The sequence below is a fragment of the Macrotis lagotis genome, chromosome 3 (genome assembly GCF_037893015.1).
Source record: "Macrotis lagotis isolate mMagLag1 chromosome 3, bilby.v1.9.chrom.fasta, whole genome shotgun sequence".
Lineage (NCBI taxonomy): Eukaryota > Metazoa > Chordata > Mammalia > Peramelemorphia > Peramelidae > Macrotis > Macrotis lagotis.
The window spans coordinates 296,884,643-296,898,925 of NC_133660.1; positions in this window are offsets into that span (position 1 = coordinate 296,884,643).

Genomic DNA, 14,283 nt, shown 5'->3' on the forward strand with positions numbered 1-14,283 from the left:
TTCCTTACAACAGAAAAGATCTACTATAATTATTGTTATACCTATAGGACCTTTTCCTTCCTATTTTAATCTCTTCTAGTAAACAAACCTAAAAAGTATGCATGGTTCTATAACCATTTGGTCATTGTTACAAATTGTTTTAAAAATTGCTAATCCTTTCACAACTCTTCCAATATTGAACTGCTGTTTCATTTTCCCTACATTCCCTTGAAAGTTTGTCACTTTCCCTTTATTCTTTTTATAAAATTTATTTATTTTTCCTTCTTTTTAATTTACATTTTCATTTATCTGCACATTACTAAAATAGTCTTGCTGTTAAAAGTAAGCATATTCTCTCCTTCCTCCACAAATCCCACCTCCTCCCACAAAAATAGAAACTTCATGAAAAATTTAATGAGAAAAAAATTGAAAGAAAGAGAAAACAAATGTGCTTCAGTCTGTATTCCAATACCATCATCTCTGTCTCAGGTGAATAACATTCCTCATCATAAATCCATCATATTTTTCCACAGCTGCTCATTGCTCATTGTAATTCCCTCCATCCATTCTTCCCACTACCATTTATTATATTTTGTCTCTCCTTTCACTCCATCCCTCTTCAATTGGGAGCTGCTGTGGGGCAGCCAAGTGGCACAGTGTATTGAGCACCAGCTCTGGGGTCAAGAGGCCCCAAGCTTACAGCCCACCCAAGAGACCCAGCAACCACACAGCCACTTGGTCCTGGATTATTTCATCCAATGTCAGCACCTTGAAAAAAGTAAAAAAGAAAATGTGTTGTATCTGACCACCCTCTCCCATGATCTAACCTCTCATCTATCACCTACATCCTCCCTCCCCATCCCATCCCCTTTCTCTCATTTCCTTCTTCTCCTTTTTCTGCTAGATTTCTATGCCTTATTAAGCATGCATGTTGTTCCCTTTCAGCGCCATTTCCAATGTGAATGAAGGGTCCCTCATTTCCCCTCAGCTTGCCCCATTGCATACCATTGCAAAAGCTATTTCTTGAATCTTTTACATGCAATATCTTAGTCTATTCTATCTCTGCTTTTCTTTTCTGCCAGTACATTTCCTTTTCACTCACTGATTCTATTTTACCATATTTTACACTTTCATATTCAGCTCCCTCCTATACCCCACCATAAAGTTTCCTTCTAACTGCTCTAAAAAATGAGAGGTTTCATGAGTATTATCAGTATCATCTTCCCATGCAGGAATACACGCAGTTCATCATCATTAAATCCCTCATAATTAACCTTTCTTATCTACCATCTCTATGCTTCACCTGAGTCCTATACTTGAAGATCAGCTTTGTGTTCAACATTGGTCATTTCACCAGGAGAAATTCCCCTGATTTAATGAAAGTCCATCTTTTCCCTTGTAAGAGGATGTTCAGTTTTGCTGGATAATTGATCCTTGATTTGCATTCCAAGGTCTTTTGCTTCCAGAACATTATATTGCAAGCCCTAAGATCCCTTAATGTGGATGCTGCTGTGTGATACTGACTGCAGCTCCATGATATTTGAATTGTTTCCTTCTTGCTGCTTTTAATATTTTCTCTTTCACTTAGGAGTTATGGAACTTGATTATAATATTCCTGCAGGTTATTATTTTTTATCTCTTTCAGGAGGAGATCAGTGGATTCTTTCAATTTCTATTTTGTCTTCTGCTTCTTGGATAGCAAGGCAATTGTCCTGTAAAAATTCTTTAAAAAGAAGTCAAGGCTCTTTTCCTGATTATGACTTTCAGGTTGGCCAGGAATTTTTAACTTGTCTCTTCTGAATCTGTTCTACAGGTCAAATGTTTTTTCAATGAGATATTTCATATTTTCTTCTAGTTTTTCATTCTTTTAGTATTGTGTTTTTGTTTCTTAACTCCTCATGAAGTCATTGGCTTCCTTAAGCTTCATTCTACATTTGAAGGAGTTGTATTCTTCAGAGAACTTTCTTATCTCCTTTGCCATCTGGCCAATTCTACTTTTTAAGCATTCTTCTCCACATTAACTTTTTGGACTATTTTTTTTTTTCATTTAACCTAAAGTAGTTTTTAACATATTATTTTCTTTTGTACTTTTTTGGATCTCCTTCACCAAGCTACTGACTTGGTTTTCATGTTTTTTTTTTCCAGCATCACTCTCATTTATCTTCCAAATTTTTCCTCTACCTCCCTTACTAGATTTTCAAAATCTTTTTTGAGCTCTACCATAGTCTGAGCCCAACTCCTATTTTGTTTGGAGGATTTGGCTACAGAATATTGAACTTTGTCATCTTCTGAGTGTTTGTTTTGATCATCCATGGGGCCAAAGTAATTGTCTATGGTCAGATTTCTTTTTATTTCTGTTTACTCATTGACCCAGCCTGTGCCCTGGTTTTTGAGGTGTTTCCCAAGATTTTGAGTATTATTGGGACACCCCTGCTTGGACCTCTTATGATAAACTCTGACTGCTCTCCTGGTCTGTAAATGACCACAAGCATAACCCTCTGCCCTGGAGCCTTGAGGTGGGCCCCTCCTCTATGACACTGGGGGCTCCCAGACTACAACTAGGGTCTGAACATGGACAAAGCCCCAGAGTCCTGTCTCAGTGACAGAATAGAGACCTTGACAGTCTTCCACCATCCCCTTACCTTCCATGGCCTGAGTGCTCTGGAAGAAGCTGCCAGATAGCTCCCTACTGGGAGGTTCTCTGGGCCTGCTTTTGTTTCCTGGGATCTGGGCTGTGCTGAGGACCATGCTGGCTCCCACTCACTCTGGCAGAGGTTTCTCCACTGATCTTCCAAGTTGTGCTTAGTGCTCCTTGAGTTGGCAAGTCAGGAAACTGCTTCTTCTGCCAGGGGCCAATGCTGCCAAGGATGCAGGAGCACTGTGGGCTGTTCCTGGAAAGTTGGGGCTCCTTTGCTTCAAAATGATGATCCTTGCTGTACTGCCACCCCCCATCCAACCCCATGGAACAAAGCCTCCCCACCATCTTCCAGGTTACCTTGAGCTAGAGAATTGCCTCACTGGATCTTTCTGTGGTTCTGTCTCTTGAAAATTTAGTCAGAGTCACAATCACAAGATTTTTTAAATATTCAGGGGAGAGCTCCTAGGAAAGGCTGTTCTCATGCTGCCATCTTTGCTCTGCTCCCCCTTTCCCTTTTTGTCCTATTAGCCAATATGATAGGTTTTAGATATTATCTTTGAATTGTTCTAATTTGCATTTCTCTAGTAAATAGAGAATTAGAATATATATTTCAACTATGAATATAAACAGCAATTAATAACCTCATCTAAAAACTGTTCACTTTTTTAAATTGTTTATCAGTTGAGGAATGCTTCCTATATTTTTTTTTATAAATTTGATTCAGTTCTCTATGTTTGAGAAATAAAACATTAATCAGAGAAGTTTTGTTTCATTATCCCCCCCACCCTGAAGCTATTATTGCTAACTGTATTTCCCTCTTTCCTATTCCCTTTCCCCATTTATTCAATTTTCTCTCTCTCTCCTTTCATGGTATTCCTCCTCTTTAATGGTTTGATTCTGACTACCCCATTCCCATAATTTTCCTGCACTTCTATCACCCCACCTCTTTCTCCTGTACCCTTCTCCTCCTACTTTCCTGTAGGGTAAGACAGATTTCTAGACCCAAGTTAGACCTTCCTTTCTTTCACTCCTCTGAAAAACCTTTTTCTTTCTCTTGTCATTGAAATAACTTCCTTCTTTTTACCTCCCCTTTCTTGTTTTTTCCAGCACATTCCTCTCTTGCTCCTTAATTCCAACATTTTAATAAATTATCACTTCATATTCAATTCAGACATGTGTGTGTCCTGTTTATATATACATACCTACCTACTTCCCTAATCATTGAAAATATTTCTAAGAGCTGCCTGTATCATCTTCCCATGTAGGAACATCAATAGTTTGAAATCATTAATTCTCTTCTGATATCTCTTTCTAGTTTATATTTGTATACTTCACTTGAGTTTCATATTTGAAAATTAACTTTTTTGTTCAGGTCTGATATTTTCTTCAGGAAAGGTTGAAATTTTTCTATTTCATTTAATGTCCAACTTTTCCCCTAACAGAGTATTCTCAGTTATGTTGGGTTGATGCTTGGTTATAATCCAAGCTCTTTTGACTTCTGGAATATCATATTCTCAATCTATGACCCTATATGGTAGAAGCTGCCAAATTTTGTGCTATCTTGATGGTGGCTCCAAATTTATTGAATTACTTCATTCTGGCTTCTTTCAATATTTTTCTCCTTGATGTGGGAGTTCAGAAATTTGGCTATAATATTGCTGGCAGTTTTTATTTGGGGGACTCTGTCAGGAGGTCATTGGTAGAGTCTTTTAATTTTTCTTTTATCCTCTTCCTAATATGAAATCAAAATATCTTCATTTATTCTTTTGCATTTGTTTCTATTGCTGTCAGTTAATCTTTCTGTAAGTTGATGCTAGGTTTTAAATCAGACAAGTCACTTCAGAGTCAAGGTTCCTGTTATAGACTTTCAATTATAAAAAGGTATTAACACATAAGTCAATCCCAGTATAAAATGTAATACAATATTCCCTGATTAAAAATTTAGGCTCTGTTTAATATTCTTTTTAACTGTACTGATTTTTAAATAAAATTTTAATTTGTTTTCAAATTACATACAATAATAGTTTCTAACAATCATTTTTTGCAAGGTTTTGAATTTTGCAGTTTTTCTCTCTCTCTGTCTTCCCTCCTCCCTCCCCCCAACAGAAAGAAATTTTATAGTTTTTACATTGTTTCCATGATATGCATAGAGTAGTATTAAATGTGTTGAGAGAAAAATATATCTTCATGTGAGAACAAAAATATTAGAGATAGCAAAATTATGTAATACATAGGACAATATTTTTTAAAATGGAAGGTAATCTTTGATCTTTGATCAAACTCTGCAGTTTTTTCTCTGGAAACTGATGATATTCTCCATCATAAATTCTCCCAAATTGTCCTTGATTATTGTACTGAAGGAGTGAGCATGTCCAGCAACTTTTATCATCACTGCCCACAGCTGTTAAAGTGTCTAATGTTTTCCTGATTCTGCCCATCTCACTCAGCATCAATTTATGCAAGCCTTTCCAAGCTTCTCTGAAATTCTTTGCATTCTATTTTTTTTTTAATTTTTTTGCAAGACAATGGGGTTAAGTGGCTTGCCCAAGGCCACACAGCTAGGTAATTATTAAGTGTCTGAGGCCGGATTTAAACTCAAGTACTCCCGACTCCAGGGCCTGTGCTCTATCCTGCATTCTATTTCTAATAGAATAATAGAGTATTATCACATAAAATACCACAGTTTTTTAGCCATTCCTCAATTGATGGATATCCTTTTGATTTACAATTCTTTACCACTGTAAACAGATGCCATGAATATTTTTAACAAGTCTCTCTTTTTACCCTTTCTCATAATCTCTTCAAGGTACAGACCTTGTAGTGGTATTGCTGAATATAAGGGTATACACATTTTTAATGCCTTTTGGGCATAATTCCAACATGTTTACCAGAAAGGATGGTCAGTTCATAACTCCATTAACAATGCATTGGAGTATCAGATTTCCCATATCCCTTCCAATATTGATCATTATCCTTTATGGTCATATTGGCTAGTCTGAGAGGTGTGAGGTGGTACCTCAGAGATGCTTTAATTTATATGTCTCTAATCAGTAATGATTTAGAGCAATTTTTCATATTACTATAGATAACTTTGATTTCCTCATTTGCAAATTGCCTTTGCATATCCTTTGACCCTTTGTCAATTGGGGAATGTCTTTTTTTTATAAATTTTTCTCAGTTTTCTATATATTTTAAAAATGAATTCTTAGAAACACTAGTTGTAAAAATTGGTTCCAAATTTACTACATTTGTTTTTATCTTAGACTGGTTTTGTTTGTTTTAAATTTAATATAATAAAATTATGCAGTATGTTTTTTATACTGTTTTCCAACTTTTCCTTGGTCATAAACTGCTCCCCTTCCCATAGATCTGACAGGTAATCTATCCCTTGTTTTTCTTATGTGTTTATAATATTGTTATTTATGTCTAAATTCTGCACCCAATTTGATCTTATCTTGGTGTAAGGTGTGTGATACTGCTCTAATTCTAGCTTCTGTTATACTATCTTCCAGTTTTCCCAGCAGATTTTAATCCAAGAATGAGTTCATATCCCAGAAGCTGGAGTCTTTGGGTTTATTAAACAGAAAATTACTATAATCATTTCCTGCTTTCTCTATTGGACCTAATCTATTCAACTGATCTACCAATTTATTACTTAGCCAGTGACAGACAATTTTGATAACTGATACTTTAATAATATAATTTTACTTCTGGTAAGAATAAGCTGCATTCTTTTATATTTTACTCTTTAAACCCCTCTGATATTCTTGACATTTTTTCCATATGAATTTAGTTACATTTTTTTCTAGTTCACTAAAGTCATTTTTTGGAACTTTTATAGGTATGGCAATTAGTAAAGTAGTGAAACTTAGGTAGAATTGTAATTATTTTTAATATATTTTAGTTTGGCCTATCAATTAGCAGTTAATAATTTCCCAGTTATTTAGATCTGATTTTATTTGTGTTAAAAGTGTTTAATAGAATTTCTGAGTTGGCCTTGGCAGGTAGGCTCCCAAGAATTTTATTTTGTCTGAATAATTTTAAATCCTATTTCTCTTTCTAACTATTACTGTTTTATCTTGTAAGTAATATATTGTAATGCTGAGGATTTGTGGCTTTATTTTATATACTGTGACTTTGCTAAAGTTGCCAATTTTTTCCAGTATATTATTAGATGATTTTTTGGAGATCTCCAATTATACCATCATGTCATCTACAAGGAGTGAGAATTTAGTTTCTTCTTTCCCAATTCTAAATGCTTCAATATTTTTCTTATATTATTGCTGAAGCTAGTATTTCTTTTCTTTTCTTTTTTTGTTTTTTTTTTCAAGGCAGTGGAGTTAAGTAACTTGCTCAAGGTCACACAGCTAGGTAATTATTAAGTGTCTCAGCCTGGATTTGAACCCAGTTCCTCCTTACTCCAGGGTCAGTACTATATACACTGTGCCACCTAGCTGCCCCCAAAGCTAACCTTTCTAATATAATGTTGAATAGTAGTGATGATAATGGGCATCCTTGTTTCACCACTAATACTATTGGGAATGATTCTAGCTTATCCCTATTGCATATAAAGCTAAACTTGTTTATGGTTTCACATAGATACTCTTTATCATTTTAAACAATAATCCCACTTATTCCTACAATCTCTGTTTTAGTAGGAATGGGTGCTGTATTTTTTCAAAGGTTTTTCCAGTACCTGGGGAGATTATCATATGATTTCTTTTAGGTTGTTATTGATATAGCCAATCATGCTGACATCATAGTGTATTATCTTAGTCATAACTTGCTGTAATCACATTGCTAATATTCTGTTTAAGATTTTTGCATTCATTTTAATTAGGGAAATTAGTCTATAATTCTCTCTATATATTTTGATTCTTCCTGGTTTTGGTATCAGCACAATATTGGTGTCATAGAAGGAATTAGGCAGAATTTCATCTTTACCTTTTTTTTAAGTTTATATAGAATTTTATCTATAAGTCCTAGAATGATTGATAGAATTCACTCGAGAATCCATCTGGCCCTGTAGATTTTTTTAAGGGAATACATTGATGGCCTGTGGAATTTCTTTTTACGAAATAGGGGTATTTGGGCATTTAATTTTCTCTTTATTTAACCTGAGCAATTTACATTTTTGTAAATATTCATCCATTTCACTTAGATTATCATATTTATTGACATTAAGTTGGTCAAAATGGTTCCAAATTGTTACTTTAATTTCTTCCTCATTTGTGGTGAGTTGACATTTATCATTTTTGATGCTAGTAATTTGATTTTCTTCTTTCTTTTTTTAACCAAATTAACCAAAGATTTATCTATTTAATTGTTTTTTTTTCAATAAAACCAACTCTTGGTTTTATTTATTAGTTTAATAGTTTTCTTGCTTTGGATATTTTAATTTCTTCTTTAATTTTTAGATTTATAATTTGGTATTTAATTGAGGTTTTTTAATTAGTTCTCTAATTTTTTTTGGTGCATGCTTAGTTCACTGAATTCGTTCTCTATTTTATTCATGTAAGCATTGAAATATATAATATAGCCCCCTTATAACTGCTTTGACTGTATCTCATGTTTTGGTATGTTATCTCATTCTTATCAATTCCTTGTATGAAATCATTACTTCTATGTATAATTTGTCATTTCCATTCATTCTTCAAAACAAGGTTATTTAGTTTCCAATTAGTTTTAGATCTATCTCTCTATGGCCCATTATTGCACATGATTCTTATTATATTATTGTCTGAAAAGGAAGCAATAGATATTTCCACCTTTCTGCTTTTGATTTTGAGTTTTTTTAATGTCCTAAGTCATTGTCAGTATTTGTGGGTGCCATAAACTGCAGAAAAAAAAAGATATTCCTTTCTGTTCTTATTCAGTTTTCTCAGATGGTCTACCATGTCTATATTTTCTAACATTCTATTTACTTAACTTCCTTCTTGTTTATTTTATGGTCAGACATATCTAATTCTGAGAGAGGGAAATTTGTCTCCCCCCAGTAGTTTTGCTTTCTCTGTCTTTCTGTAACCCATTCAGCTTCTCCTCTAAGAATTTGGAAGCTATACCATTTGGTGCATACATATTTAGTATTGATATTGCTTCATTGTCTATGGTACCTTTCCTTCCTTATCTGTTTCGATTACATCAATTTTTTGCAGTTGTTTTGCCTGAGTTAAGGATTGATAGCCCTGTTTTTTTAACTTCAGCTGAAGCATAATATATTCTGCTCCAGCCTTTTACCTTTACTTTGAATATATTTCTCTCCTTCAAATTTGTTTTTTTGTTGTTGTTGTTGTAAACAGCATATTGCAGGTTTGTGGTTTTTAATTCACTCTGCTATCTGCTTCTATTTAAGGGAGAGTTCATTCCATTCACATTCAAAGTTATAATTACTAACTCTTCATTGCAATCTATGCTATCTTGCCTCCATTTGATTTTTTCACCTTTTCCCCTTATCCCTATTCCCCAGTATTTTCCTTCCGAACACCAGCTCCTTCAGTGTGTTCCCCACTTCTACCCTTCATTTTTACTCCTTTCTCTTTGCCCCTTCTTCCTTCCCTTTATTCTGTCAGTTACTCTTTTTCTCTGTCTTCCCCCTTTCCCCTTTTGATACTTGAAAGATAAGTTTCTAAACTCAACTGAGTATGTGTGTTAATTCCTTTTTGAGCCAAATTTGATGAGAGTAAGATTCAGGCAGTTTTCACTTATTTCCTTCTTCCTCTCTATTGCAATAGGTCATTTGCTCCTCTTCATGTGATATAATTTACTCCTTTCAATCTCTTCCATCCTCCTGTGTCTTTACTGTCCTCCCTTTTTAAAGAAAATATTTTAAAATCTTTCTATTAGTCTTAGACAAGTCATGAGTGTCCATTCCTTCTGGCTAAGTATATTCTCTCTAATAGAGTTGCAATACTAAAGAGTTATGAGAATCTATCTCACAGGTAGGGATATAGCCAGTTTCATCTTATTGGATAGCAGTTTTTTTCCTTTTTCCTTTTTTTAACCTTTTCATGTATCTCTTGAGTCTCCTATTTGAAGTCTAATTTTTCTGTTTAGCTGTGGTCTTTTCACTTGAAAGTCCCTATTTCATTAAATGTCCATCTTTTCCCTGGAAGAGAAGGCTCACATTTGCCTGATAGTGAATTCTTGTCTACATTCCAAATTCCTTTGCTCTTTGGAATATCATATTCTATGCCCTTTGATCCCTTAATGCTCATGTAGTCAGGTCCTATGTAATCCTTACTGCAGCTCCTTGGTATTTAAATTGTTTATTTCTGGCTGCTTTCAGGATTTTCTCTTTGATATGATAATTTTGAAGTTTGGGCACAATATTCCTTGCCATTTTCATTTTGGGACCTTTTTTCAGGATGGGATCGATGTATTCTTTCAATTTTGTCCTCTTGTTCCATGATATCAGGTTAATTCCCCTTCACTATATCCTGATGAATGGCTTAAGATTTCTTTTTCTCAATGTTTTCAAGAAGCCCTATGTTTCTTAAACTGTCTATTCCATTTTTTCATTTTTTAAGTTTTGCTGAACAGGTTTTTGTTGCCTCATAAAGTCATTAGTTTCCACAGAATCTAATCTTTGTTTTAAGAGAAGAATTTTCTTCATTTACCTTTTGCAACTCATTTTCCAATTGGTTAACTCTATGTTTGAAGAAGTTTTCCATTTGCCTGTTGTGGTTTTCATAGAATTATTTTATTTTTGCCCCTTTCCAACTGTATTTTTTTGGTTATTTTTGCAGAATGATAATTTTCTTTTGCAAAGTGTTAATTATCTCTTGCATTCCTTTTCCCAATTTTTCAAATTGATTTTGAAACTACTTCCTGATCTCTTTCTTCCAAGAAGTCTTTCTTGACTGGAGACCAATTCATATTCTCCTCTGAAGCTCTAGAAGTGTTACCTTCTCTTCAAGGGAAGATTCAATAGACCTCAATTTTCATTGGTATTTTTTCATTTTCCTAGGATCTTGTATTTGGGGAGGGACTGGTTCACAGACCTTCAGTGGTTCATGTTACTTCTGAGGGAAGGCCTCTGCACCATCTTATCTGGAAGTCCTTAACTGTGTTATTTTGAGAAAGTTATTTAACTCATTTACAAAATGAAATTATTGCAGAACTTGTCTGGTACATATGAAATCCAAAATTCTGTTTTCTTTGTTCTAAGGTTGCTTCCAAATCAGAAAATTTATTATGTTCTTGGAGAATATGAAATTGGTTTTTATTTGAATATTCCTAGCCCTAACTTTGATTACCTCACCTAGATATTGGAATAAAATGAATAAAAACAAATCATAGGATCCCTTCACTTTGGTCTTGACTTGTAGCCTTTTCAAGATAAAAGATTTGCCACCAATGTGATAGCTAACCTTGAATCCATGTTCATCCTCATTGAAGGCTTTTGATAACATGGCTCAAAACACAATAAAAAGTATGAGAGGAAGGACACATCTTTCGTTTTATTCCATTGATGACTGAGAAACCTCAAGAGCATGGTCCACCATCGAGAATCCGATATGCATGCCATCGTGAAATTTACATACAATATTGATGAATACCAGGCAACAATATTTCAACATAATTTTCCAAAGACCTTTATGACTGTTGGTATCAAAGGCTTTGAATAGATCTACAAATGTATGCATTGCTCTGTTCTGATCCTGGCATTTTTCCTGGAGTTGTCAGCATACAAAATATGGAATGTTCCACTGCTCATTTGAAGTCACACTGGCTCCCAGGATGGTGACCAAATTCCAGGAGAAGGACTCTAGCAAGAATCTTATCAGCAATGACAAAAGAGAAATACTGCTGTGATTGTCACATGACAATATACTTCCTTTACCTTTATAGAAAAAGACTATGGTGGTATTCTTGAATTCTTTTGTGCCCAATAACCTGTGCCCCTTTGTGCCAAATAACCTGGAAAATATCAGTCTGTTTTTGGATGAACATTGAACCCCCACATGGTAGTTATCAGCTGGAATAGGATCAACACCAGATGCTTTGTCACTCAATAGGAGCCTAATGTCATTCAAAATCTCTCCTTCAATTGGAACTTAAAGTGGGGACTGATTGATTTCACCTTGAGGTAAATGTTCAGTGGCTTCTGCATTGATTGCTGATGGTCGCTTAGGAACACTATGGAAGTGTTCAGCCCATCTCTAGAGAATCAAGTACCTAATGTTAACCAGTGTGGATGCATCACTGAGTTGTCGAGATGCACCATATAATTTTGTCCCATAAAAAGACTTCAGGGCATTAAAAAAGCATATTGGTTTGTTATTGTCTGCATAAAATTTGATTTCATCTGCTTTCTTATTGAGGCAATAGTCCTGCATCTTTAAGGTTTGCTTGGACTTTACTTTTGATAGAATTATATACTTCCTTTTTAGAAATGGATGAACTATCCTGATGGTAAACCCTGTCAAGTTCTTGCTTTACATTTGACAGTTTCTGATTTCCCCATTATTTTCATCAAACCATTTTGGTTTTTGTGAGTGTTCTGGCCCAGATGAACAAATGCAGTGCTATATATCTGAAAACTGTCCACTCCTTTCTGCTCCGCTGTTGCCAACAATATGTTGGACCAATTTTTCCTCCAAGTTAGCAACTAAAAGTTCCCAAGCAGAGAGACACTAATTTCTTTCTTTTTTTTCCTGAAGGAATTCCCACACTGAGATTTTATTTGGTTTTTGTTTTATTTTTATTTTTTAGGTTTTTGCAAGGCAATGGGGTTAAGTGGCTTTCCCAAGGCCACACAGCTAGGTAATTATTAAGTGTTTGAGGCCAGATTTGAACTCAGGGAGTCCTGACTCCAGGGCTGGTGCTCTATCCACTGAGCCACCTAGCCACCCCAGAGACACTATTTTCTTGACATTAATTCTTCTAGTATTCATTTTACCATGTGGCAGTCCTCATTGTTTGAATATTTAGCTTAAAGAGGATGAGTCTGTGGTCAGTACAGCACTCTGTACCACACATAGTCTTTGTCATTCTCACATCCTCTCTCTTTTCCTTACAGTAATATACTCTAATAGATGCCAATGTTTGCTACTAGGGTGCATCCATGAAGTTTAATTTCATTTAAGTAAATGGAAGAAGTGTTTGTGATGAGAAAGTCATTAGATGCACAAGTCTTCAGTAGAAAATAGAAGGTGACCATTGCTGTTGCTGTTTTCAACTCCATCCCCCTGAAGGACTCCCTGCCATGTCTGGTAGTCTGAGCCCATTCTAGTATTAAAGCCCCCCAGAATTATAAACTTTTACTCTTTTGGTACATTGATGATAAGGGTCATCAGGTCTTCTTAAAATATATGTATATGTATATATATATATATATATAAAATATATATTTTTATATATTTTATATATAAATATTTTCTATAAATATATATATACATATAAATTATAGTTCACACAAACTATATATGTATATATTTTGTGTGAATTATAATTATTAAAAAGTCACAAATGTGTAATATATAATACAAATCCCCACTTCCCCACATCTATGCATGTGTGTATATATTTACATCTATCTATATCTACATACACATATGCATACATATACACATACATGTAGATATATAAATATGTGCATAGATTACAAAGTACTTTATAAATTTCCCCTCCACAAAAGCTTTATAAACTTCCCCCCTTCATAAAAACTTTAAAAGAAAGATTCCATTATCACCCCAATTTTATAGGTGAAAAAAGCTGAGCCAGAAAGAGACTAAATGACTAGCCAAAGTTCGTACAACTAGTAATTGAGGGCAAATTTGAATTCAGATATTTTTAAATTGAGATCACTCTCAGTGTTGTAACCAGATATCCTGGATTCACCTAATTGCTTGAATTTTCTGTTCCATTGAGGACCAAGTTTCTCAACCTACTTCAATACACAAGTTTTGCATGCTTCCAAATCCCTCATCACTGTTCTGTCAAGTCGGTTAATACCTCTCTAGGTCTGAAAGGGAAATATCTACAGACATTTCTTTCATTTGTTTCTTCCTTTTGAATAATGTTAGAATGTCACAGCAGGAAGGACACTCAACACTTAAATGGATTTGAAAACAAAATATTGCAGCTTGGAGGTACCTTAGAACACTGAAAATAAAAGCTATTCTTTCAAAAAAAAAGAGACTTCAGAAGTTAGACCATAGAAATTCAAGTTCATAAAGATTTTAGACATCATCTAGTCAAAACTAGGTCCCTGGGAGTGCCTGGGTCCCTGGAAGAGTGGGAGATTCCCATACCTCTTGGCCAAGGGACTTGGGACCTGCTTGAAGGAGTGGTGAGAAAACTCTGCCTCATCAGAGTGACCACAGAGCCACGGCAAGCACCAGCCTCAGAACGATACTATGGTGGGAACCTGTAACAGGAACATTTGAAACCACTCAGCACTTCCCGAGTGCTTCCACAGACAGTAAGGTAGTGGGGAGAAACTACAGAGGTCTTTCTGTTCTCCCTGGGGCAGGACTCTACTTTTTGCCCACACTCAGATCCAGGTTGCAGTCTGGACTCCGACACTACCATAGGGGAACAGTAACCTTTCTCACAGCTCCAGGGCAGAGGGGAGGGCCTGTGGTCATCAACAGACCAGAGCACAGACAAGGAAGCAGTTAGAGACTCTCATAAGTCCTTTGAAGAATTAAGGGGCCGGTTGG